The following is a 27,549-nucleotide window of genomic DNA, read 5'->3' as shown; positions in this document are numbered from 1 at the left end:
AGATTGTTCAAACAGGGATAGGTTCCGGGAGGATTTAATTCGATAGAGGTGTCCTATGAAATGTGTGCAGAGATAATATATGGCCAAAATCAGTGCACCATCCGCGCACTAACATGCTGGTTGACGATTCCTGGAATCTTAGGAAAGGAGTTCCTCTCAAAGACCATTGATTGTAAAATGAGCGTTGTACCTGGTATGCCACGCAACTGGAACAAGCCATAGCGTTAGAACGGTAGGCGACAGAATGAAATTTCAGTAGGAAAAATTAAGAGTTTAAGAGTTAAAAATACAGAGAATGGTGTATTAAAAAATGTATAATTCCATTTTAAAAAGTTGAACTTGAAATTATCGAAACGCCTTCACTTTCGAAAGAGATACGTGTACCGCGTCATGCGTTATTCGGAAACATCTAACTTTTCCTGATGAAATCAATTCCTCTCTTCTACCGTTTTAACGCTATAGGACTTGATCCAATTGCGTGGGACACCTTGTATATCTTTTTGAAGATTCGAGGCGGAGGCGACGTGACTGTAACTTGTGTCGCGATGTGTTCAGACCACCTTCATGAAAGTCCGGTCGTGTCCGGATGTGATCGATGAGGTCCTTGGCCAAACCAAACAACGAAAAGTTCTAGGTACCTCCGTCTTAAGAAAGGCGGAAGTTAGTACGGAAGGAACCAATAAGCAAGAGATCCTTCCAAGGGATAGCACGTGGCCTCCTGAGAAATAAATTGCCGATCTTCGATGGCTAAAGTTCTAACGAGGTAGAAGACGTAGAGGTAAAAGTCGTAGATCCTTAAAACTGAAGCTTTCCTCGACACAGGACAGCCGCAATGCGCCCCAACGGCAATGAAGGTAGGTGAAAACTTTAGTTGAAGGTTTATATATGGGACAGAGCTGATTAATAAACGATATCTACCGAAAAGACAGCAAACCCTAACTCTAACCCTAACCTAACCGTAACCCAATTTTCAGATACGATGTAAATGTGCGCTACGTTGCTTGGAGTGATGGAGCTGGAGGTTTGATATTTGCAGATAAGAGTACCCTTGCACTCTCAAGAGTACCTTTCTACTATGTCCCTACCAAGTCTAAATCCGCGATAGAAGAACCAGATCCACTTTTGTCACTTCTAGAAGATGGAAAATAATGCTAGATTTTAAAAAGATAACTTAACAGATCAGCAATTGGCAAGTGAAGGACTATTGTTAATCACATTTTTATTTAACGACAATGTTACGTGTGCGTCTGGGCAAACTTATAGGAACTCAATAGCGACTAACTAGCTTCTGTACAAAAAGAACTAGAGCGAGGAGCCAAGGAAGAGATGGAAGTCACTGAAAACCGTATATGAAACTCATTGTCAGATGATGACCATAAATATAACGCCATTGACACCTCGTAGAAGGCGAATTGTCTGAACAGATAAAGAAAGTGCAGGAATAAGATACCCTGGTGAGAGCTGAAGAAACTACCTATCATCGGTATCCGTAAGCTACTAAACGGTCAATAAAAGCTAACTCAGAGCTCGCATGAAAGCTTATAATAATGTTTCGAAACGGAAAACCTGATGAAGACTACAGGATAGTTGGATCCTTCAATTTACGATCAGGCTTGGGAGAATATTCGGCACAAGTTCTCTAGCAAAATTAGATATTCAGTTCTCAAACAGTAGCCTCGTTGAGAAATCTAAGTAAAGTCTGCCAAATGAAGGCATATTTCTTTGGATTAATTGACCTCTTTGGGGCTGCCATAGACGTAAACGACCGGTGTGAGAGATTTTAGAGAACAAAGTAGTAATCTCAAAGACTATTATGTCCTCTAAAGGATATAAAAACACAAGCATTGACGGAATCTTTCCGCTATCCTACAGGAGATGGAAGATAAACTCTTAAAATATGAGAGCCACGTATCTCCTTAACTTAAGAGTGTACGTTTAAAAAGAAAAAACAACTCAGGGCTTATATCCAAATCGGGTGATAATAGTTATGACTTGTCCAAATTCTTCAGTACTATCAATTTCTCACACTTTTTGCTGCAAATGCTAAAGAAATTGATTCGTATGTTCATAAATGAAAGCTCGTTGATACACAAGCATGCACATCGGATCGGGAAATCTGTAGAAACGACACGTCATAATTCTATGGTACGATGGAGGACATCTTGACATCTGGAGAACTTGTCCTGTGCATCTTTTTTGACGTTGAACGTGTTTTTGATAGTATTTTCTTTGATACCATGATGCGTAAGGTACGACAATGAAATTTCACCTGGCAGACATTCGAAGACACGCCCAACTGGGTTACGCATCGATTCTCCAAACAGCAGGAGTCTCCTCGGAGAACCTGCGCTGAAGAGAAGATAGCTTTAAACCTACGTGACATTCCATTAATATAAAAAATTTAAAGTTCTACCTTTAGATAGGACTAACGACATACAGTTTATGATTAAATTAAGAGAAACTTCTCACTCCAAACGGACTTGTTTCTATACAGACGGATTCCAGCATCAAAGTGCTATTATGGCTGGTGTAAGGTAGGATTTGCCCTAGAGTAAGCTTCGCGTATAGTTGGAGCACTCGTGTCTTCGTCTTTCAGGTGTAAGAGCTTCTAAGCTGGTGGTACTTTAGCCACAGAAATACCACAGTACTCAACAAATCTACGTTTACAGCGAGAATTGCGCTGCACTCGCGTTTCTTTAGGTCATAGTATTTAACAGTATAACGTGGCCTAGACTTTGTGTAATGACGTAAGTCTGCAACAAGTTCTAGGGCATTTTAGTATCCCATATACGTATGTATAAGACTGTGAAGAAGTTGGTAAAGAACCGGTTCAAGCGGCAGTTTGTCGAGCTCTATACCTAAACTCTGGATGCGTCTCATACAAAGGCCCAATTAATAAAATCTACCTTCGAAAGAACCCCAGACTCTTCGTGTACTCGACGATCATTCAGTTCTTCGTTGAGCGCATATTAGACAACGAACAAACAAATTTTGGAGCAAGAATATGGATAGCCAAGGTGCAATGTAGAAGAAAAGCTCCTCTTCATATAATAATCCGCTGCGAGATGTCTCTTGCAAAAGGTCCCAGAGAAATATTCTGTGTGCTCTGACCTTAGTGCATCCTAAATGGAAGATTTCACTATGTTTGAATTACTGCGCTTTTGTTCCATCCACCGACTTGTCGAATGATTCGAATGATTTACCATTTATAAGGCGCTCAGGTACAACGACTCTGCTGACCTCACTTTAGTACTGGGATCGACAATTGCCAGAAATAATAGAATTTTTACATAGGATTCATTTAGAAACTAAAGTTGCTGAAACTCGGTAAGTTTAAAAGGTCAATCAACTATATTATTGATTTTGTTTTTAGTATCAGTAGTAGTCTTTACACATTACCTTATTGGAGTACAAACATCATAAAGAATATACATAGATATCATTTCTTGATAAAAGAAATATTTCATTTTCATCATACATTATGTTTTATTACAAATATTTTCTTTTTTCAACTCGATCAATTTATTGATTGTGGGCCGTAAAAATTAACATGCGGAATTCGTGAAGAGTTTTTAAACAATTAAGGAAATTTGAGATGATACAAACGCTTCTTTTTACGTGGTTAATAACAAATAAATATTCAATACAGTTCCATTGACAACATGATATAATTTACAAAGAGACTAATAAAAGTTTAAATTAACAAACGTGATAAATTATAAACGTAGTTGACATTTACATATATTCAACATTAACGAATCTGAAAGAATATTATTGTACGATTTCTGCAATTAATTCATATTGAAAATAAAGTATTATATATATGAAAAACGATGTTAATAATTCATATATGAAATACGCAACATAGCGAATAAAAATACGTACATATAATCGCATTTATATGACAGTTGAATGACCAGAAACGAGGAATTATCAAGGTTTTAATAAATTCATTAAAAGTTCGTGGCATATTTAAGATACCTCTAAAATTTTCAAGATACTTTCTATAATAGGAAAAAAGATACAAAACTTCCTACAATAAGATTATTCTAACTCTATTTAACATTATTATTTAATGTAACGATTAAACGAACGTCTGAAAATATTTTGTTATAGTGAGAACACTGTGAAATTAAGTAGCAATTTTTTAAACGCACTACTTTTTTATTGCACTTATATAACATATTTACCAAATGTCCAACTAAACAAATTGTAAAGTATAAATTAAATAATAAAAGAAAACTTACATAACATATATAGTTGTATAGAATATTATTTACCCACTACATGTGTCATGATATCTTTTGTAATTCATTCTGATTAGAATTCGATTTATATTTCAAAAAGATTTTATTATAATTTTGTTAAAACTAATGTTTGATAACAATTCAATGTGTTTCACAATGCTTGCATATCGTTAAAAATCTAATTACAGTTTGAATAATCCCTTAATAGATTATACATAATGTATGTCTTCACACAGATTTTGCATATTCATGTCACTTCATGTTTTTGTATCCATAAAATTAAAAAGACATTGAGCACAGCCCTTGTGTATTTACAATTCGAATATTTTATCTACTAATATATAAATACGAGAAAGATAAAAAATAGCTTAATAGTAAATCATAATTTGTGTAGTGGCTGTTTTTGTAAATTTATAGATATTTAAAACATTATGTGAGCGGTATTTTTAAAGAGCATTACGCCAGATTATTTACACAGGAGTATACATCTTAGTGAATATAGTCTTTGTTTCATTCAATACACTAGCACGAACGAACACATCAATATTTTTTACTAAAATCATCGTTCATAACAACTGCATGTACATTGATAATAACATTCCCATTGCTTGGAAAGCCAAAAACATGTACTATAAAGTCAGATTAATTTATTCTTAAATTTAAGTTGACCCTTATCATACAGCTTACATATTTTTGTCGCCTGTTTATAGATTCACCGTATATTTATATAAATACAGAGGTCAGTATACAGAAAGCAAAATATATCATTTTCCTTAATTTATCACGCACTAATATTTCACATCTTTCATTCAATTCACACTTGTTTTCTATCATTTTAATTAACGGTTTGCAGCCATAAAACACGCGAACAAATATTATGCTTTGATCCGATAAAGTCAACAGGTAACTCCTGGGAGAGAAGAAATTAAGGGAGATTATAGTCAGCCATAAATTCCCGACTTTTTAAGTAACGTTTCTTTTCGTTTACTCTTTCATTGATTGAAACGATACATATGTGCTACGTGGTCCCTATTTTAAAAGCGGAACGGTAAAAATAGACGATTGACCGCTTCACATAATGAATCGTTAACAAGATTTATGATATTTTTCAGGGAACTGAGACCGTATCGTCCGCACGAGGAGAGCTTTGCCGCGCGCAGTAGGGACGATCGATGCAGCCACCGGCACAACCAGCTGCCCCCAGATCTCACGACCCCGTCTCACCCTCTCTCTTTCTCTCTCTCTCATTTTCCCTCTCTCTCTCTCTCTCTCTCTCTCACTCACTCACTCACTCTCTCTGTCTCCCCATTGCATTGCTTCGCCACCATTTTCTCCTTACCATCCAACTTCCTATTTTCCCTTCTTTATCGCAATACCATAAATAAGCGATCAACTATTTTCTCTTTTTTCCTAAAATTATTGTGAGCTTAAAGACGAATATTTTTTCACACATTTATTTGTTTTTTTATGTTACTTTCCTTTCATTCTGTACTATGGGACTAAAACTTTCGTTTCACCTACATTTCGCAACGACAGATCTTCTATCTTTAGAAATAATACGTATAAATAATGCAATATGATCGTAGAATAAACAGAAGATGTGTGCGGAATGTGAATTGAAATATCTATTATGTCGAAACTGTAAATTCTTTCGTCTTGAAAAGGTTGGGCATGTAATGCGGTAATTTATAGTGTACAGTGATTAAAGCTGTAAACGTAGAAGTGTCAAAAAGTGAGAGAATGGCACAGAAATTTCATAGATAAGATACGCACAATTGTATATATTCAAAATGAAGGATGAATATCTTGAGAATTCATATATAGGGAAAAATAATGGGTGAATTTTTACCAATTTTTTCTTCTACATAAATATTTAATAAACTTTCCTCATTTATTTTAACGAATTCTTTGAATATCCCGAATTTTATCTATATGTAACAATTATAATTGGGATATAAATGTCGATATTCAAGTCTAGATATTAAGATTGCGAACGATGAATGAGACAGGCGAAAAGTATTCTGAATGAAATACGATTGTCGGTATGTTAGTATGGTACGCAAACCTGGCATGAAGTCAGGATTTTCGAATGAAGTTTGAAGTTTCGTGAACGAACGCAATGCGAAATCAGAAAATCATTAAGGAGAGAGCGTGCAAGGTTGAGAAAGTTACAGATGAATCTGATGCGAAATCAGAGGGTGTAGAATACGAACAAAGTTTGTTCCAGCATACCTGATAAGAAAGCACGGAACCATGAAAATATAAAAATGGTTAGATCTGAAATTCGTGTTATAATGAAATGATAAAAAAAGAAAAACAGAATATCTCAGAGCTATTAGCAAGACCTGGCATGGCAGATAACTATAGACGAATATACGTGATTGCATAAATGTTGCTTGGTCTCTCAGGAATGTGGATTTACAAATTTTATAGGATATTATATTATTGTATATTACCCGACTCTTAACAAACATGACACAAACGAACAGCATATTTTTGTAATAATTCGTTGATTGCAAACAATTTTGTCTTATTTTTTAAATATTTATCTACTGTCTTTTTCCGAATAGAAATTAAAATTGTAGTAGAACGTTTTAAAAGAATTACTTTCTATTATAGTTGGTGCCCATATATCGACACGCGAAACAAAAAATTTATAAGATTATATATCTAGTCTGTTACATAGCGTCGCCGATCATGTCGTTTGTTACCGCGTCCAATTTTTTTATTGGTAAATGTTATTCAGAAATTTCAATTTAAATTTCCAATTACATTTTAAATTCATTCCCATAGTGGGAACGTGAGCCATTCGTTAATACCTATTCAATGAAAATTTTCCTCTATTCTGTGTTGCAAACTAAATTCAAAGTAGTTTTCAATTAACATAAATGATACTATGTGCTATTCTTGTAAATCTTCGTTGCACATTTTAAATTTAAGATAAAACACGCCGATTTCACAAGTAAATTTAATAGCATTTGTTCGTGGTAATGTGTCTGTAGCATTTGTTTGCAGTTGTAGTTTGTTAGCTCTTAAGAGAAACGTTCTACCTAACTTACTGGAAAGTACTGTTTCGTTTACTATATAGTTCTTGTAGATAAGAGAAACTTTAGAGGAAACTCTAAGAGTAAATTTTCATGATTTCTTATCGTTTAGACACAAAGTAATACATTAAACATACGTTTTTCCACGAAATTAGGTAATGACTTTTATTCAGTTAAATTAACCGCGAATTGTACAAGCGAACTTGAGAAAAGAACAGCAGAGAAAAAGCAGCCTTTATATGTAACAGCAGTCTGGTTTAAATAAATAAGATAGACAAAATAACTTTTTGATACTATATCTAATGCATATATATACCTTCTATTTTACGTTATTATTCCTCTAATCTATTTATCTACAAAAGTGATTGTGGTATATTCATATCATTTACAATAGTGGTATGCTGGCATTTTCAAATAATTTGTTGGAAAAAATTTGTAATTAAAATTCATGAATATAACCGAGAGTACTGTATATACCTATACATAATGTAACAGAAGTAATACAATAATATAATAAATAATATATAATAATATAATACAAAATCGGCTTTATGAACAAGGAAAGATCTGAAAATACGAAGAAAAATAGAGAAAGAGAAAATGAAAAAAATTGTTGGAACAATGGTAACTCGGAAAGATAATAGAAAAAATGAAGAACAATGGAAACTCGAAAAAAATATTCTTCTCTGGTTTAATTTAAGCCATACGATATAAATTAGAGCCGTTACTATCACAATGCTTTCGTGTTATTGATTAGAACATTACGGTAATCGTCTAAAATTATTAATCGATAATTAAAATAAATAGAAAGTAACGAAGTTGTTAAATTATGTACTAAACAAGAACCTTTTTGTCAAATACAAAATACAAAATTACGTAATACGGTAGAACCTCGGTAACTCGGATCTCTACAATTTGAAAATATTTGTAAGAGTAGAATTTTCTTCGTTCCCTTCCGCTCTGCTCTAAAAAGTTCTGCAAATCGAAATATAAACTACCTCTAACTCGAATTATTCTCTCCACGTTTAGATGTGTCATTTTATCTCTGTAACTCGAATTCAGAGAAGCTCGACCTCTGCAAATCGAAGTTCACCCCTATAAGTTAGTTTTATCACCGCTGCCTCTAGAACTCGAAGTACCGTGGCCTTGTTTTCTTGCACGCTAAACTATGTATCGCCTTTCTTCGTGCCCTTGCTGCTCTCACACAAACTGATTGTTTTTTGTCAGTCAAGTCGAAAGCATGTATTTATGATTTCTATCGTTATATTTGTTACGCGTCTCTCTACACCTTTGAATATCTCTGATCTGAGGAACTTAAACCATGTATACAGCCTCTATAAGACGAATTTTCGTTCGTTGAATCTCTCTTGCTCGATAACGTCGATAAGCCAATATCTCCATAATTCGAAGATTTAAACTCTTCCCGTGAGATTCGAGAGATTCTACCGTAGATTCTGCTATATGTGTATGCTTATATCCTATAACTTACAATCTAATTTGAAGACAACTTGCGGGCAATTAACGTAGATTAAAAGTCGCAAAGAAGAAAAATCTTTCGTTTTTGCATACTTAAATAAGTTAAAGGCAATTAAAGTAAAACGACAGAAGATGTAATGTCACGGTAAGGTATATAAAGTAAATATAAGTATTTTGGTTTTTGTAGCGCACGACAAAATATTACAAAAACTTGCTAATGTTTTCTCAGTTTACGGTAACGCTCGCTTTATACCTACTTACTATTAAAAGCAAGAAGAATAAAAATACCATTTCTGAAATAAACAAAGAAAATAACGTGTTCCAATTTCTCAAAAAGAATACATCGAATTCGTCTTTTACTTTAAATTATTAGGCTACAGGCCGAAAGCAATATCGTGTAATGTAAAATAATCTTGCACATTTTAAATGAAATAATATTATGTTCACAAGATTACAGCATGGAATAGCATTGATTTATATACCTTGTGTATCTCTTGTAGCAGGAGAAGCAAGCGTATACTATGGTTATTATTACATGTAACTCCTTATTAGACGTTTCATTTTGCTTATATTTCATAAGATACATTTCTTTTCGTGTAAAAGTTACGCTTGCTTACCGTTTGTTCTACGAACATTTTGTATACGTTGCTGTATATGTTGAAACTATATATTATACGTTGCTTCCCTGCCTCGTTTCGTGCTTTTATTCGCGGCAGGTGGTGTGTGTGCAAGCAAGCTCGTCATATACAACGGCCGACTCTTGAGAAAGAGACGGAGAGCAAAAGATCCGTAGGTGGTAGAAACTGAGTGCAAGCAAGCTATATAATGCTGCTTCTATTACTTTTCTTGATTACGCTACGATTAGACGAAACGTAGCACGATCACGCAATTTTATTGATAAGCAACAACATAGTAAGACATGTTCCTCCGTGATATTAAATGATTACTGATTAATTATCAACGATTTACACCTTTTCATCTATTTAATTACATCGAGGTACCTGCAACTTCGTCTGCAATTTCCTTATTCGATTGTGTCGATGACGATAACTACAGATTAAAGACAGGTAATCTTGGATCAGAAAAACAAATATGTATTTGTTATAAAATTAATGCAGATTTAACGTAAATCGAAGGTAAGATCGATGAAGAGAAAATGTGATTGCCATGAATAAACAATATGTGAAAATATTGCCTTATATGTACGTATGTATTACATGTCTTTTCATTAGCCACAAAGCCGAAAATTTTTCTTCTATCACAGCGTAAATTGTTCGTTACAACAACATTTTCTTTGTACGCAAGTATGAATTCATATGCTTATGGAATAGATACACTCTAAGATAAACGCATAATTTCTTTTTTATATTTATATAAACTTTGCATAAAGGTATAAGAAAGCCATAATAAGAGTTCATTAAATATATATATATATGTTAGGTATTTAAAACTATTGAATGGATAGAGTCGCTAACGTTTCTATTATATGTCGATAATTCGATTTTAATTATGATAAACCCCATCAATTTCTTTACAGATATTCTCCGCAGTTCTTATTTTGATACATGTTCCCATGTCAGCCTTGCACGAGAATCCTAACACAGTTTCTTCAGTTTCTTATATCGCAGCAGCATGCCTAAAAGATTGAATTGCGGCAAGATCAATGGAAAATTAAAGTAAATACCAACTAAGGAAAAGTATTTCCCTTCAGTATCACTCAACAACAATACGATACCACAAGTTACGAGAATTACATATCTGGGAATGAGTCTAAACTCGCTTAACATGGAAACACAATATACGTAAAAAAATGGACGAAATCCGGATCGAAAGAAAAAGTTTATACTGATTCACTGGCAAACACTTTAAATTAATTATAAAAAAACAAGCTCTTAATTTATGAAATAATTACCAAATTAATTTGGACGTGTGGAGTCGAGCTCTGTGACATGCCTGTAAAAATTCATATTGCTAAACTCTAGCAAAGACTAAGTAAAGTAAGTAGAAGTAAACTAAGCACTACGAAATAAAAATAACCCATCTAATTGGGAAATATAAATCTACCGAATTATCGGAATAACGCAGACAAGGATCTTTAGACGATTAATGTATCCAGAAGGCTCTATAGGAAACATCCAGAAGACCTTCTTCCGCGATGACAGAACATTGGTATAAATTTTCTGCACGGGTGCTTTCTGCTGGGAAAGCATCTACATGATACGACTTCGAAACCTGCTACAGAAATTTACCTCGAATATCCCTTAGGATAAATTGTACAAATTATTGGAGATAAAAAGAAGAAATATCCACACACGATAAGAAACTACATGTAGTTATTTTAATAAAATTTCAGTGATTTTAAAGGAAATAATATTCTATGTAATATAATAATTATTTATTACTGGATTCTATAGCGATTGAACAAGATAATGGAAACACCTCTTATATACATGTACGACTTATAAGAGATGTTTCTATCATTTTGTTTGATCTCTGTATACGTAATATTACCATCTTTAAAAATAACGTAAGACTTTCGGTATGCTTGTAATTTAGAATCGTCTGATCGTATTCGATCAAATGCGACAATCTTCGAAGAATACCCAAACTTATTGTATAATTTCATTCGTCTTATTGTTAATATTAACAAACCAAATAACAAAAATCAGTGATAAAGTCAGTGGCCAAAACGAATGTTTGAGAATTGCTGTATAAGTATTAGATAAATTTTCTAAATCGTTATTCTGGAAAATAAAGCTTCGAACGCTAAACATTATACTAACTGTAAATATTTTATTTACTTTTTAGATTTTTTCGATCTCCCTTAGATTCTCCCTTTGCTATATTGTGGATTACACACGAATTTGTGTAAGGCAATGGGCAGCAAGTGTTGTTCATTCAGACCGCACTAATCTAAAAGGGTGGCAGCGAGGGTTGTACATGGAGTGTCTTGAGAAGAAGTATCATGCGCATCGCATGGCACTTCACGTAAAGTACAACTTCCGCTAGTATACGATGATTAGAACGGGACGAACCAACGACACTTGATATGCATGTACGAGTATGTAATGAATCATGAAAACCTTTACCTTGATAAGTTATATTTTTCACCGTCCCTTCCTTGATATAACTGTGAATTAATAAGCAGAAAATTATTGTTGATTGATCAATGATGCACTAACTCCGTAGTAGTTACTATGAAACGTAGATTGTTCAGATAATAAATTCCTCACTGACATTGATAATCAAATCACGAAGGCATGCGAGGTTTGGAAAAAGAACTAATTTAGATAAATAATACTTATTTAACTAAATATTTGGCAAAGGATCAAGATTTTTATAGGGAACATTAAGCAACATCGTAATTTTTTTATTATATAAAATTGCAAAATGCCTGAGTGCTATAATATTATTCGACTCCACGCCCAGCGGAACATTGTTTGCTTGTATTCAGAAAATAAATGTGAGTGGAATGTATGAAGTAAACAAATTTTGTGGGAACTTGTACAAAAATATATTATCTATAATTTAGCGTAAAACTGTTTCGATATCGTAATCCGTTGAATTTTTATAAATGTTTCAACGAAAAATAAAATTTCGTCTATCAAGCCTATTATTTACTTATTTTTCAAAGTTATAGAAAAATATATGTTTCATATATTTGTATATTTTACTATGTGATTGGAATGAGATGACAAGTATAAGAATTTTATCAAGATTTTGTTTCGATCGTAATAGATAGTTAAGGGAAAATATTTACAGTTACACTTTATTGATAACTTCTCAAAGTTTTAATCAATACTTTATACAATTTTCCATTTTGTGTTGAATTTGGAACTACAATCTTTTTCATATTCTGCAACGTTGTTGGCTTATCATGATAAGCCATATATTTAATTTATTCCACAGAGAAGAATCTAATAGCAGTGACATGGTGGTTACATTTAACTCTAATTACTCTGCAATTTCTTATCGTATACAAGAACAGAATTAACCTTAACATATTTTTTAAAGTTTTCAAAGGAATTTCTTCTTTGTGATTCTGTTTGCTGTTTCGAACAAATCGCCATAAAGATATAAGTGTAAACCGAAATTTTTCACAAATTCCGCAGTCATAAAGCTAAAATTAGAAATTGTCGATATCGTCAAGAAAAATGCCTGATATATAACAATGTCATATTATACAGAGAATTTATTTGCTGTTGTATATTTCTGTTACGTTTTTAATTAAAAAAATTGAATAATTGCGCAAAATTGTATATTTAATATAATTTAATGTCTGTTGTTTGGTAGAATCCAGTTCCTGTATATCTGCTCAAATATTACTGAATTTCAAACATACACTGTTACTATAAACAGTTTTCTTATAAACTCATAAATATCAGATGAAATATTCAGATCAATTTTAGGTGATTCTATTTAAATGGTTCCCCTTACATACATGTGTAAATATCAACAATAATTAAACTTTTTCTGCAGTATTGCATAGAATGACCATCTATCACTCTCTAACATTAGCAAACAATAGCAAGCAGCAAACAATAAAAATGCACAAAGTACAAGTGCTGCTTCCATATGAACAGCGGCTGTAAGGTTGAGAAAGTCACAGCTATTTTTCAACCGCAATTCTTCAAGTCTGAGGTATACTTGTAAAAGCACCTAGTTGCTAGCGCTCCAATTACGACACTACGTTCACCAGAAGCACCTCCATGCCAATAATTTTTTCTCATTTCCATTCTGTTTAACATTCAACCGTAATCCCGTCTCGCTCGGCGCAAACTTTGTACGTATACGTGTATGTGCCACGTGTGACCATGAATTAGGATTCGTAAAACCAGTATTTTCAAGCGCTACTAACAAGGGAAGTTCGGCAACTCGAAAATTCCAAAAATTGGTCACTTTGCGACGCAAATGTAGTTCATGTGGTGCTTGTAACGAGGCAATTTCGTCTTCCTGCTGGGAAACGGTGTTAGGGGTGAAAACACCATCCAAAGAAATTTCGACTATTCATATTATCGTAAACATCGAAGAATAATAAGATTTTTTTATGGTCATTATCGTAGACGTGAGAAGTTTTTAAGAAAAAAATTGTTGCTGATTTTACAGGCATAGATAGTGTTCGAAGAGAAGAAAATCTTTCTCGAATAGTCTTTCCTTTGGAAGAAGGAAGAAGAGTGTTTGCAGTAACCTGCTCGCAATTTACAAAAGTGTCCACACCATCAGCGAATATGGTTCGCGAGCTGTTCGCAAGTAGCAGCGTGGATGCGGCATTATATCGCTCGAGTTTTAATTTTCATTTAATTTTTCATTTATTTACTTAAAATTAACGGAATGGACCCATTAATATAGTCGTTGTAATGAGATTAACAAGACATGATTAACGCCGGTAGCGCTGATAGAGCAGAGATGTAAAATTCTTCTATGTCACAAAAGAAGAAGACATACATATGCATTTCCTCGTTCTTCCAACCTACCGTCCCTAAGGCGATTTTCCGCAAACTGCTCTTCCGAAGTCGGTCTTAAATATTCAATGTCCAATAGTCCAATCACATTTTCAAAATTCATTAGGTCCAATCCTATACATATGCACACTTTAGTTACTGTAGGAGTGCAAATCGTAATCAGGAATCTTTTAGTATAGATAATTCGCAATTATATTTCAATTTATTTTAATTATCATCGCACAGCGATATAATTTTATTGCGGATTATTCATTTTATTGAAACTTGACGATTACAAGCAATTCAATTGAATCGTTACCAAAGACATACACAGTTTCTCAGACGTGAACTTTCCACATTATCTATCCAATATTAAACTTGCGATTATCTTGAAATCCGATCGACTCGTAGTTATCTTTGTCTTACCGATCATACAGAAACGAAGCTAGCTAGGTGTGTGTAAAGGCATGACAATTTGATCGATTATCTTTGAGCGATTATTGTTCTATAAAGTTTCTCAAGATAGAGAGGATCTCTAGAACTTCGGATCGATTATCCGATAACTTCGAATACAGTCATAAATACATGCGCGCATTTTAACCGAAAATTCCTGAACTGCAAATAGGATTATATAGTATCGCGTGACAATGAGCGTGATAGGGGAGTACTTCTCCTGCTTCTGTGCCATCCTGTTAACCATCTCCTCACTTTAGTACAATACTACTTAATAACCAGTCGCTCTTCGTTAATTTAACATATCTCGTACGAAGAGATCGTTGCGTTGTATCGATATCAGATTCAGTAATAATATTCGAATAAAAATCGTTCGTTCGTGCAATTTTACTATTACATCGTGATATGTCGTACGACTTTCCTGGCTTTCTGTAACCAACGAAACTGTAGGAGTTCCTTCCGTAGGATATTTTTGTTTACGATAGATAACTATCTATGATAGACACTAAACGAAACAGGACAAATATTTGCATACATTGACTAGTAAAGGTATTACATATTCACCAAGATCCACCAACGTTAATACAAAGTGCAATGTTTAATTAGGTCAATGTAATGGTAACGTTATTTGGTTACTGCGACTATTCAAAACAGTAGCGTTGATAAGCTGTTATTACATGTACAAATGAAACATTCTATTCTTATTCTATTGCTTTCTTTTCTTCATCTGTATACACGCAAATTCAAATAAACGAATTCAGAATATAATCGATAGAACGAAGTGAATTAACTAATTCTGTTCGCAACATTCTGAAAGCATCGCAGTAATAAATAACGTAATTTATTATATTTATTCGTAACAGTTACAGCAACTAATAGCAATAAAGAGCGCTGATGTCATAAGGTATACTCGAACTTCGGTAACTAGCAACCTTAGATATCGTACATTATGCAAAGCTGGAAGTATGCTCGAAAGACGAAGGTTAACGAAGTAAAGTTATCAGTTATCGTGGCACTACATGCTTGCAAATTGAAATTTATGTCTAAGATGCCAGTGAGTATCTGAATATCGATACTTTCGACTAACAACGAGTGAATGATTTTAACTAAACTTGTCTGACAATGAGACTTCTGACTGAACTTTGCTGACTTTACTGAATGACCAATCTTCTTCAATTAATTTATTGTCTTTTATTATTGTTAAATTTATTGTTATTCAATGGGTGCTTAATTTCACGAAGCAGAAACATCAATTGACCAGCAAGATTATGCGATTCTACACCGTTAGAATTTTTTCTGTGGGAATTTTTGAAAGTAAAGCCTACGCCAATGATCCAAAGACGAGTGACGAGCTGAAAAACAATGTCACTGCCACCATTGATGAAATTGAGCCCCAGTTATGTGAAAATGTAGCGGAAAATTGAGTCAAACGTTTTGGGATAGTGGAAAGAAGCTGAGGGAGGCGCTTGAATGATATTGCGTTCCATAATCGAACAGTGAAAGTAAATAAGGCTGTAAGTGTCAAAACTGTAAGTTTTTTAGAAAACAATGCTTTGTTTACTCAAGTGTTATTTATTATACAAAATGTATTCATTAAACGTACCATACTACTTTATAAAACTTTATTAAAATATTCTTATTATAATGTATTAATTATATAAATTAATAATAAAAAGAATTTTATATTCTAAGAGAGATTTTAAGTTTGTTACGTATATTCCTTAAAATGATTGTAAGTGTCAGTACAGATTTTCTTATTTGTTAAAATAATTGGAGCAGATTTATCCACGTGCATGTTGAAATACGAAGCAGCAGATTCGCTGAAACATAACATTTACAGCCTAATTTAAAAAGCTAATCGTGTAACATAATATCACGTACGAAATGCTAAAAGCTGTATGAATTATCACACTAACATTTCGTTCCATATTTGCTGATATTGGTCTTCATATAAACAATTATTTTAAGGAAAAAGGTTTTCTCTTTTAAAATGCCACTTACAGCCTTTGTTACTTCCACTCTTCAACTAATGTCATGAAATAAATCTTACGTTAAAACAAAGGTATTATGTTGAAATAAAGATATCAAATAATTTATGTTTTATTTCAATTTGAAGATGCGACGCCTAATCTGGATAAGCCCATTCAATCTGTCTGAAAAATAACGTACTTCGTTTTCTTCAAGTTGCTCTGTGAATGCTACCTACCAATCGTTACTGTCGCCTTGAAACTTATATTTTCAGTTTAGTATTCAAGTATTAATATTTAATGAGCTTCGAACGCACATGATGTAAAGCTCATACCATACTAGTAACAGCGTCTTGCTTAATGAATCTGGCTTCGTTTCGATGATAATGCAACCTGTTCATCGTAGCGCGGCGTACTTGGTTGAACACTACGTGAATTCTCGGCTAAAAAGCAAATGACTTGCTCATTTCATATTCATCTGATACATATTCAGTCGATTTCACGCTCTATAACTACTTGCTACTCCCAGGAATTCAAAAACAGAACGAACTTCGTCGCTAACAACTGGGAAGTTAATGCGACGTTAAAAATCAAGTGAAAAAGATGATTGCAATAAAAGACTCGTTAGGAAAACATTACGAGCGCAGTAGCCGCTACAGGAATATCCCGGACAATTTCAAAAACGGATCGTCAAAAAAATATCTATTCGTTCGTTTAACGTTTATACGTCCAACACTGTATCGATGCCGAACAAACATATTCTGAATAAAATATGAACGTTTTTTAAAAACACGATGAATGTTTGTGATAATATATCGACAGCAATACGTATATTGACAATTCCGTTAAATTTCCAGACAGGCTGTATATAATAGCAGAAATGATATCCGGGCTTAACATAGCGATAGTCAAGTTTAACTGATATCCTGATTCAAAAATAGTCTCTCTTTCTTTTTTAATATCATAAACTAGCCTACGAAGATGTTAACACGAGGAAGAAAATAATTCTTAATAACTCGAAACAAGTGTGACGATAATTGTCATATAATACGAGTAAATTGATTTAATCTAAATTAATAGTAATTGTTATTTCATTTACTTTCATTTTCTATTATTTTCGTGACAGAGGCAATTGATCCGAGAATTTATAGATGATTGAAATGATAGCACTGTGGCATTAATTTCAAAATGCGATTGGGATAACTATATCCATCAAGATGATACGATCCTATCTACCACAAATAAGCGGCAAAAATTTATCATGAAAGAAGATAGATTAATTAATTAATTAATAATCAACTGAAACCAAAGAATAACTTTGAATTGCGCCTGATATAAAAATATGAGTAACAGTGTTTCACGAGGAAGGAAAAATGAATAGGAGTAATATTTTCTCAGAAATAATATTCGTATATATATATATATATAGGTATATATCTCTTTGCCCATATATTGATTTAATTAAAATTGCCAGTTTATTTTAGGTCTTTAGTGAAGAATTGGAAAACAGTGATAAAAGTGATTAACTAACGTAGAAAGTAAATTCGAAAAGCTTGTAAACCAATCTACATATTTTATATGTGTAGTAATTGTATAATACCATTCGAAATTTTGGAATCACGCGTTACTTCGTTTTCTTAACTGATAATATCAAGTAAGCACATTAGTGTCACTTCTCTTATCACTTGATAAATATATATGTTATTAATTAAGATACACATAATCAATTAATGGATGCGTTAATGGATTAATGGATAAATTCAGGAAAAAATGTTCATTGTTAATAATAGCGACAATTGAACAATCCGAAATTCTGCTTTCATCTTTTTTTTATTTACCATTTATCGCGAAGAAACTATCTGTAATTTTTTCTTGTGAAGAATTTTTATTATAATTTGTAGAATCAACATTGTAGATCAAAATGTATGTGATAAGTACATTTCTCATACGAAAGAATATATTTTTGGCATATTTATAGATATTAAACTTCAAAGTTTAAAGAGATAAATTCCTTAAAGTAAAGAATATTACAATTTACATTGTTATAGTTACAAGTTTCTTAATAAAAAAATGTTAGAGGCACAAAAGTGTTGTTTAATTATGCGTAGTTTATAATTTCGATACTCCAGATAAAAATTCTATGGCGTTATTGCACTATTATTATTATCATAGTCACGTTTCAAGTTTTGAGATATTATCATTTTTGAGTTGAAATTGTTAAGAAAACGTGATCATTGTCCCTTTCCAAATTATTTCCATTTTCGTGACAATACCACCCTGTCTTCGTTCGAAAATTTCCTTGATTTTCTTATTAGAATATTTCATGATATCGCTTTTCACGCTACTGATAGTAGATATTGACATTTCCAATGTTCCTTCTTGCTAAAAAGTAATATAGCGTGTAAGATAGCAATTGGACGTGTCAACGTTTCAGAAACATGGTGAATATGACAATACGATAAGATAAATTTTACGTTACGTGTGATCTAACGTTTCCGGGTTAAGAAATAATTCTTTTTTTACGATTCAATTGAAAGGTGTTATATGAAGACTAAAACAATGGATGGTTTTATGTGAAAACGAGATTATCATACGATGCCATAGTATTTTCGCCAACTAACATGGGGTTAGCCATTGAAGATAAGAATGGACAGAAAAGGCACCTTGACATCGGGCACAAAAAGGCTTTTTAGTTCCCCAGGCTATATTCGCAGCGTTGATGATAACTTCCCAGTTCAATAAAACTTATTCTTTTGGCAAAACGATATTTCTTTTTATTGTGAATGTCGGAAACCCTCGCGCAGCACGATGGCCGTGGGACATAATAACATTTCACTGGTATCGCTTCCTTTAATTTTTCTGAGTACGATATACATCTGAAGCAAAGGTTTCATTTCTCGGTCGTAACGAAAAATACAAAATTCCTTGATGTTACCATTAAATACAGAGAAGAAGCTTGTGAGGGTACATGGGCCACGCATTTGCACGTCGTTTCGAAGAACGTAGTTTCTCAGTCCGGCATCGTCTCCTTTCGAAATAATCGTACGAGATCCGCTTTTCATCTACGACCAGGTATTTCGAGCGATTTGCCTGCCAAGTAAAAATAAAGGCGCCTATCTTTAAGTGGCTATGACACTGAATTATGAATTCTGAGTTCGTTGTTACGCAGTCTCAGATCGACGAAGAATAAAAAAGGAAAGATTCATTTTTTTGCGATCCACTTCATCAATAGGATTAACATGTCCGCGATTATCAACTGTCTCGACAGCTGATCAAAGAAGCGCAGCACAGAGAGACGTTTCGAGAGATATTCTGAAATCTAATCGCAGACAGACTCAGGAGCCTTGCCCAGAGGATTTTATGGTTTTGGGGGAATCAGCAGAAACTGAAACTTTGGACATGACTTACTGAGTCAGATGTTTTTGCGTTACACTGTCTATTCTAGATAAGTACCGGTACTCATCATACCAATGAATTATGAGAAGCTTTATCTAGCATCGTCTACGCGAGACGGATGTCTGGATTTTAACTACTGTTTCAGTTTAAACCTTCTATCCCCAACGTGATTAAGCCGTCTCCCTACAAGCACGGGATAATAAAATGATTTCTGCGTAAATTCTATGAATACTATTTACAGCAGTTAGTTTCGTAATTTACACGATATGAACTGGGATACAAAATTAAGCTGAAAATAAATATTTGAATATGCTGTTATATGCTTCTAAATATCCAGATTTGAACGCTTCGACGCATTGATTGCTAATAATTCTGCGTTAATATTTATAAATATCCGTGAATCTTATTGTAGAATGATTCATCAAAGTACTTGAGCACTTGCCATAAAAAACTTGTAAGAATTATGTGTGTCATCTTATACGTGAAACTTCTATCCGGATAGAATTTGAATAAATCTGGAACGATTCAACATTACCAAATTCGTTTAAACTCGATAATAATGTAATCGTGAGACGTTATATATTACATATGTATGTATGTATGTATGTGTATATAATATACAAATATATTTTTGGAGAATTGTATTCTTCTTTTAATACAAAAATAGCAAGATAATAATGTCGTCTCATATTTCTGCAACCATTTACGGTACATGTGAATTGTTTGTTTCAAGTTGAATCATTCAAGGGATTTACCAAAGGATATAGAAATCCTATAGCGTGGGACGTGAAAACTGCGTCTTTTGATTCAAGCTGGCTCAACGAACTTGCCTTTTACTTTAGCATAAACTTATCTCGAGTACGAGCCCTTTAAAAATGTATTTATATTCTCTACCCTCGGGATAGCTGACGTAGAAAAAAATACTTCACTTCTTCAGATCATTTTCCATCCAATGCTTAACCAAATGTAGGGGAATTTGTAATCTTGAGGAAGCACCGAAAACGTAAATCGGCCACAGCACTTCGACGCTTGGAGATGTTCAAAGAGGTAGGTCTTTTATTTATTTTCGACTATCCTGTTCTAAACTTAGAAATATTATCGCGCAATGCTGCATATTTTCCTAAAGAGCAGACAGATTGATTTATACATAGAACATTGAGACAAGCTTGGAAAGTTTCATGTACAACATACGTACAAATTTCCACCGTATGAGAAACGATATTTACGAAACCAGTCCATTGTCGTTTGACAGAAAACATCCGGTAGCATTAACAAGATTGCGGATCATCTAAAAATTGTACGGATGCTTATCTACTTAAAAACGACGACCAGCCATTGCGTAACAGATGAAACGAAATAAACTCGATTGAACGCGTGGTCGTATCTTGCCCGGAATATCAACGTAGGATGTACCAGCAGTAATGATCAACGAAAGTCCTAAAGAAGTGACTCGAATTGCGAATTCGTGCTCAGCTGTATCGAAATTCTCGAAACACCTTCGAATTTTTCTTTTAATTTAACGTGGTGTCTATATTTAATTGTGATCTTACGTCGATTCACGTGATTTCCAATGACTGAAATTGATCGGTGGATGCAACAGAGAAAGAAGTTAAAAGAAAAAGAAAAGAATTCTATTCAATATTTGCACGCTTCGAAACACTCACATGTGTATAGTATGTATACTGTTTGAATATGTTTAGTATCTCTTAGAGAACGATGAATGGAGCTACTTTATACTTACGAACAATTTTCGTGGCTGATATGTTTAAGGAGATCTTGGTCGTTCGAAGGCAAGCTGGATTGAGATAGCAACGACAGGCAGCTATTAAGGTCAACAACGGATTTCAGGAAAAATCGATAGACCGGATAGAACGACCCTCGATGGATATCGGCCTGTTTAGAATCAAGGGCTGCATAGAAGAAACGAGTAAGCCTTTTTTTAATTCCCTTCATCTTCCCTTAAGGTTACGCTGCAAAAGGAGCAAGGAAAAGAAAGAAAGTGCAGAGGACTCTTATTGTTCTAATATTGTCTTACATCTTTTGCCCGATAGTACAATTTTTTTTTTTTTTTTTTTTTTTTTGTTGGACATTATACACTTGTAATTTTATTAAATACGCTTTCTCAGTTATGCACCACGTACTTTGAAACTAAAACTACATTTCGCATGTAAGATAATCAGACCATGGGGGCTATGGCGGATTTTTACGCGTTTATAGGAAATTCTAAAATGCACAGGATGCGGATAGTATGAACAAAATGTATGAAATATATAAAGTATAGTGCTTCCTGTAATACTTGAAACAATTTTCTATCGAACTTATGCTCCTTTAATTATATTCGCGAGAAAAAAAAGCAGGTCTTTTTTTATTTTTGTTTTAGAAATATCTGTCTTTCCAATCTTCGTCTTCCGAAAATCGAACGTAATCGAGGTTTATCTCAAACAAGCAATTTTAGTCTCAGCAATGTTCCAGACTATTAAAAAATGATAAAAATGTTTTCTGATTTCCTTAATTAAAGATTAGCATGGAATAACCGTAACGTCCAATGTCTCTCGCGATAGCTGTCAGTTTTCTAGATCATTCAGTTAGATATTTGTTTGATAGGCTCGACAATCGGCAAAATATGAAATTACAATAATGTGTACAATTAGATTTCAGTTCAGCTCATTGAAATGTTAAACATCCATTCAATTTTGTGCGAACTAAGATTCGCTTAAAATAATTTGTTAGAACGACACGTTAAAAGATATCGACGTTTATTTATCGGAATATCATTGGCAATTTGACATCAATCATGTATAATCTTCTTATAGATGATTGAACTTTATGGTGTTTCATTCTAATTTCTTTAAATTCCTTTTGTATAACAGACAAGATCAGCCTGCTGTGAAGTGTCAAAAACTGCTCGTGGCTAGCAGCCAATAAAGCAACAAAAGGGAGAAAGCTGGAAATAGCTCGGCTACCAGAAAACAATAAAGCAGTTGAAGCATTATGCAATGAAAATCTCGTTTTACTTAAACAGCATTACCGAAATCTTATAATATAGGCGGATAAGGATGGATAAACATTGTAACCGAAGCAACTAAAATCATTGAAATAAAAAATAAAATCTTTAATTACCTTTCGGCAAAATATTCCCTTTAAATTAAATTCCGATCGATAAAGTATATTTTAATTTGTTTTCAGATTTAAAAGTAAAGATTTAACTTTCAGTCTATTATTTCCCCTCTACGTACATAAACGTTGCACAAGACGTTAAATAATTACAAAGCTAAGGAAAATGAAATGGCTCAAGTTTCTAATTAAAATGTTTATTGCATTAGTTTGATGATTGAAATTTTTATAACGTAACTGTAGCAACGTTTTATATGTATTTATTACGTCAAAGAAACATACATTTTAGACGTTCTATTGAACCAGAAATTCAAGAATCGCAAACGTCAAAAGTAGAACCTGCGATGCGCAAATATGTGATATTTAAGAGCACTGAACTACTAAACAGGATTTCATTGAGCTTTTTCGTCATCTAGTCGTTCTACAATTACACGGATTAGTCTCTTTGTTGCATTAAAGCCGAACTTAATCCTTAGCTAAATGAAGTTCAGTTGGAATTGGTTGGTTTTTAAACTTCTTATACGGTAATTTCTCACTCTTCTAAATAACTTTTGAATAAACTTCGAATTTCTTTTTATACAAACAGACATTTAAAACTCGCAACTGCAATAGCACCTGTTCGCTACTGTTTTAGCAGATAATTTATTAATAATGATTCTTAGACTTGACACGTAGATAGTTTCCACTAGCTACACTATCTACGCTTAGTTAGCTTTGTGTAACGTATTCTTCGCATTATTATAATACGTTATCACAATGTTACGGTAGAGTTTTTAACAAAAAAAAAAAACAGGTACCATAATTTTAAGATAAACAATATCAATGTCATTGAAACAATCGTTAATAAAATTTGTTTCTAATTGGTGCTATTATTTTTTTATGTAACACGCGAAAAATAAGACATATACAGGTATATTTTATTTATAATAATTGTATATTCATCTTCATGTTAATAATTGCACATACGTACGTAGGTATACACTTCGTATTTAAAGCTTCCACATTTTTCGAGAACGTGAACGTTCATAATAATAACAGTAAACCGTGGAATATCTATCTTTCATTTGTTCAAATTTTTTACATTTTACGCGTATTTGTTTAATTACGTTTCGCAACATTAACTGAACGTCGAATTATGCAGAATCTAGTTTACCTTCGTTTACGAAATTATATACAATAATTTTAATTTAATGGATTATTCAAATGGTTTATTTGAAATATACGGAATTGACAAATTTGCAGAAAATTTGCAAGCCTTCGGATGATGTCATTTTATATTAAACAGTAACCGATTATGGTTAATTGTTGCACGTGTGACAGCACGTTATAAATTATAAATAAATAATTATATTTACATCTAAAGGTAGCTAACGAATGTCACATAAATATCGATGATTAATATTTTCATTTGAAATATGTATCTATTTTAAATATTATTAATGTGAAGTACACGTATAACAGGAAAAAATAGAAAAAATGATACTTGTGAACAAACCACCAATTAGCTCGAATATTTGAAAATCATAGTAGATCAATCAAGCAGAGCGCCTGACGAAAAGCTACTAGTATTTTTGTCCAAAAAGCATTTATTTCACTGGACGTATTTTAATTGTGATTAATAGGTTTTTGATAATGCAAGTCACTGTTACCAGTGGTCCTTTTTATAAGATTCCAAGCCTAAACACCGTGTAACTAATTTAAAATATTTTATTTACTTTCAAATTTCTAGTTTAGTGATTTTGATCTTTTTGTTTCAGTTAGAAGATTTTGACAATATACAACAGTACATATTTTCATGTACGAAATAATTTATATAAACCACTAAGTACATACGATAATTTTTGCGAATTAGAAAACCATGAGAAAAGAAACAAATTAACGTTTGAAGGTAAATGAGCTATAGTTTGGTTTTACATATGTTAATTAACGCAAAATTTTAACATATTCACTGAACTGTGTAAACGATATTATATCTTCAATAAAAATCTCGCTTGAGAAGATATTTATGGCACATGCTATTTAAACATCAAACATATACGCATTCAACACAAATTCATAAGATCCTTATCAAATTTTCATTCTATGTATTTTATGTACAATACATTTGAAAATCTACTTTGTCAGATGTCTTTTCAGTATAATATCTTCATATATTTCTTATGAAAAAATTAATTGTAATTCACGTTCGAGGCGGAGATTTCCAACAGACGGGATGAAAATTATATTTGCATAAATCTTTATGAAAAATTAATTCAATTCGTATAAAAACAAAGGAACCTGATCACTGTGAATGTTTTTATTTAGACAGCCTATGTTCTTGTTTGCATATTAACGTTAAAATTTATTAAGACCATAATGTATCGTTTGCGTATCATTGTATCTAAGGGTTATAAGTATCATGTTTATTTATATAATGGCAATAGCCATGACCTTATAATAATATAACAGAAACGATTTCAAACCAATTAAAATCAAGCCAATGTTCGATCAGATAAAATCTACCTTCAAGTAAATAACAGCAAATTGAATGTTAAGAAACTATATTTAATATTTTATAAAACCATAAAATATTCTGCAACAAAGTTATTAAATATATTTATTTCTAAGCTTCGAAATTATTTGTTTGTATTGCTGGAAATATAGTAAATTTCTATAATACAGCTTTCTCTGTGTAACATGGTTTCTCGGTGTATAAATGTTATTTAAATATTAACATTTAAATATTAAAATTAAGCATTGAAATAATAATGCGTTCAATGAATAAGAATGAACACATTCAATTTTAATTACAGGAATTAACAGAATTTCTCCGTTTCACCCTAAAATACATGAAATTGTTATGGTTTGAGGATTTTTCAGATGTAATATTATTCTATATACATGAAAACGATACACTGCCAGAGACGAACGTTTCATTTAGCATAATCTGTAATAATATCATTTCATATTTTACGTCTTGTCGTTGAAGTTTTCTTAATTATCGCTATAATTAGAAAATATGTATTCACCTATTTTTGGTATTCAATCACATCACGCAGAATCAGAAAGTAATGATCTTGTACGACGCGTGTACGCGGATATTTTATAATGATCAATATGCAATTTAAAGCAGAAAACATGTTGCATCGACAATAAGATACGCGCTTAGCAACACGATTAATAGCTGACACAATCGCTCGTTTATCGTTAAATGTCGATAAATGTTGCTTCTCGTTTACGAAATATGTTCGTCCATTCAACCACATAAAAGCCTCTTCTTCCTTTCAACGCGAAGATAATATTTTGATCTTAACAAAATCTCTGTCATACGGAAGGACGTACAAGTAGAATGTTCTAAGCAAATACAAATTTCTAGCAATTACAAGTACATCAATATTACAAATATACATGCACGATAAATGTACGTATCACTAGATCTAAAGTTATTCCCCTCACGCGAATATTGAAAGGTAGAAATCCGTGAAGTCTTAAAAAAAAAAGAAGAAGAAGAAAAGGAGCGAGTAGGTAAATATCGTTCGAGCAAACGGTCCGAATTAACGAGGATTTCTCAAACACTGATTTACAACGTCTATCTATGAGAGTATTCCGTGTATTCGCATCCTAATTCACGATCCTGGCATCCCAATCTCCGTCCTACCGAGCTAATTCAATAAGCTCGCCTGCATCCAGCGTCGACAAATTTCGCTACTAACGAAATTCTTAATGGATTAACCGCGGTGAGGATCGAATCGAAGCAAGATTCGTCTAAACTGACTAAGCTTATCATCTTTCGACGAGCGTCGTAGCATAGGAATAGACTTACGAGAAGTAGCCCTTGCCCTCTATTTCCAGCAGCATCTCTTGCAGCGACAGAACGTTAGAGAAACCCAAACAGAAAATGGATCACAGTCACACTGTTAATATTGAGAATATCACACACGTAACTGATATTTATGGTTAGCGATTCCGAGATTCGGGGCGATTCGTTTTCACTGACGAGAGTGAAGAAAAAGGAAGAAGTCGCGCAGAAACGAAGAGGTTTTCTACGGCTGCAACGAACGAGGGTTCGTTCGTGACTGCTTAAAGGCCAGTCGGTTGTGCAGCTGGAAGCGGGGCGTGCGCCCTCCGCAAAATCAAACTTTGCCTCCACTCGAGGAAATTCACCACGGGTACGGGCTGCGTCGCTTCTCTTCGCCTCGCCACACCGCCCATAACCACGGATCTCCTAGCTACGTGGCCCATCGCCTCTCTATAGGGTGGTTTGGAGCAACTAGCACATTTCTTGTTTGATTGCAATTAGATGAAAACATTGAAACGATTTGAAAAGCTCTATCGTTCTATGATAAAACGTTGCCCCTCAATACGGCGGTGAATTACAGAATTTTTTCGTTTCTTCTATATGCAGATCGATTCTGTGTTCGTTTTTATTATT

The 27,549-nt window shown here is 33.2% G+C and overlaps 1 protein-coding gene and 1 long non-coding RNA gene across 6 annotated transcripts in view; one reads left to right on the top strand and one right to left on the bottom strand.

Moving 5' to 3' along the window:
• LOC126928711 (probable G-protein coupled receptor CG31760) overlaps positions 1-27,215 on the bottom strand; it is a 70,267-nt gene extending 43,052 nt beyond the window's left edge. For all 5 annotated transcript variants that reach the window (XM_050744400.1, XM_050744402.1, XM_050744401.1 and 2 more), the window contains exon 1: positions 26,941-27,215. The gene's annotated coding sequence lies outside the window, so the exon portion shown is untranslated. The remainder of the gene's footprint in view (positions 1-26,940) is intronic.
• Positions 21,300-23,098, top strand: LOC126928740 (uncharacterized). The gene is made up of 3 exons (XR_007716924.1): positions 21,300-21,697; positions 21,795-21,951; positions 22,895-23,098. It is a non-coding gene; the product is annotated as an uncharacterized LOC126928740 (long non-coding RNA).
• Positions 27,216-27,549: the final 334 nt, after the last annotated feature.

Source organism: Bombus affinis, chromosome 2 (genome assembly GCF_024516045.1).
Source record: "Bombus affinis isolate iyBomAffi1 chromosome 2, iyBomAffi1.2, whole genome shotgun sequence".
Lineage (NCBI taxonomy): Eukaryota > Metazoa > Arthropoda > Insecta > Hymenoptera > Apidae > Bombus > Bombus affinis.
The sequence above is the reverse complement of the archived record's forward strand: the minus strand, read 5'-3'. Positions and strand labels throughout refer to the sequence as shown.